Source organism: Camellia sinensis, chromosome 5 (genome assembly GCF_055761805.1).
Source record: "Camellia sinensis isolate YWXY chromosome 5, ASM5576180v1, whole genome shotgun sequence".
NCBI classification, from domain to species: Eukaryota; Viridiplantae; Streptophyta; class Magnoliopsida; order Ericales; family Theaceae; genus Camellia; species Camellia sinensis.
Window position 1 is genome coordinate 32,477,192 of NC_138965.1, and position 1,680 is coordinate 32,478,871.

Here is a 1,680-nt window from a genome sequence, read left to right on the forward strand (position 1 = left end):
CTGTGAATATAGCAATAACACGTGGAGACAACTAACCAAACCCTTCACAAGAGAAAATTAAAAAGATCATGGAAACATATTTCATTACAAATAGAATTCATAGCTTTTATAGTTTCTTCAACTTGAATTTGACTGGTAAAATAAGTGAAGAATGACAAAATAGAATTCAATTTCAGCTTCAAGTCCTCTATTTTGTCTAAGCAAAATGCATTGAAAATATGGCAAGACAGCAACAACAATTTGTTAACCCAATCATAGCACTAACACACAAAACAGCCAGCTTATTCTCACCAAAATCAATTTTAATCATTCCTCTAAAATTAAACAAAAGCAGTAGGGCAAACAGAGTTGAGATACATACATGTATATACATATAGATATAGAAAATGAAATCAGAGTTGAGATCAGAAGTGTGGGCACTCTCACCTTCTAATCTATCAGGCCTCCATCACTCAGGCCTCCATCACACAAATCTGAATTGAGACTAGCATTTATTTGTATTAAAAACATACATAAAATGGCAATTCCATAGAAGAGAGAAGACATATAGAACAAAACCTCTTCAACTGCCTTCTTTCTAAGGCGTTCTACCTCCAATTTTCGATCCTTATCTGCACAACCAAATCAACATTGTACCTATGTTGAGTAGATTATTAGAGATGGCTAATTGAAAACCCTACGAGAAGATTCAAGATTGTAAACCCTAGGAGAAGAATCGATGGGAAGGAAGAGAATATGAAACTGAGATTGTAGACGACAGTGCTCACCTTATTAGACGATGGTGCTCGCTCTCGTCGGTGCAGACGGCAGTGGTGGTGGAGCTTCGAAATCGAGAGAGACAAAACTTTGAAATTAAGAGATAACTTCGAAATCAAAACCGACATTGCTATGAAATGAATCTCTCACCCCCTCTCTGAGATGAATCGAAATCACTGAGATGAATCATTGTTGATTCGATCGGTGGAGAGATATTAGGGTTGAGAGAGAGAGAGAGAGATAATTGGTTTCTTCAAATTTAAAATAAGGATTCCTTTCCTGTTTCTTTAGAATAAGGATGTTGAAATATTAGATATAAAAATAAAATTTAAAAAATATATATAATCACGCTTAATTAGAAGATGTGATTAAAAAAATGAGATATAATCACATTTAATTAAAAAGTGACATAAAAAATATATACTAGCACACTCAATTAAATTAAGTGTGATTAAAATATTAATTTGATTTTTTTAATCACACTTTCATTAAAAGTGTCATGTTTTAATTTCCTTAACTGTGATCTTTAAGTATTTTTGTAGTAGTGAAGGTTGCACTCATTCGTAAGATGTTGGTTTCAGCTCAAAGTTGTCAGAAGAGTTATGTCGACCATAGAAGAAGACCGTTATCATTTGAGGTAGGAGATCACGTCTTCTTGAAAATATCGCCTAGACGAGAATTGATGAGGTTTAGGAAGGGTGGGAAGTTGTTTCCTAAATTTATTGGGCCTTTTGAGATCCTATAGCGCATTGAGGAAGTAGTTTATCGTTTCGCTTTGCCGCTACAGCTTTCCAGCATTCATGACATATTTCATATCTGTATGCTCCAGAAGTATGAGCCGGATCAGCCACATATCTTGGATTGGACCGAGTTAGAGATTGATGAGGATGCCTCGTATGAGGAGAAGCTGGTTAGAGCCTTAGA

The 1,680-nt window shown here is 35.1% G+C and overlaps 1 long non-coding RNA gene across 1 annotated transcript; it reads right to left on the reverse strand.

Annotated features, from left to right (window-relative positions):
* Positions 1–284: 284 nt before the first annotated feature.
* LOC145790534 (uncharacterized) lies at positions 285–1,017 on the reverse strand. Its single transcript, XR_014329330.1, has 2 exons — positions 768–1,017; positions 285–611 (listed from the first exon to the last, which is right to left on the reverse strand). It is a non-coding gene; the product is annotated as an uncharacterized LOC145790534 (long non-coding RNA).
* Positions 1,018–1,680: the final 663 nt, after the last annotated feature.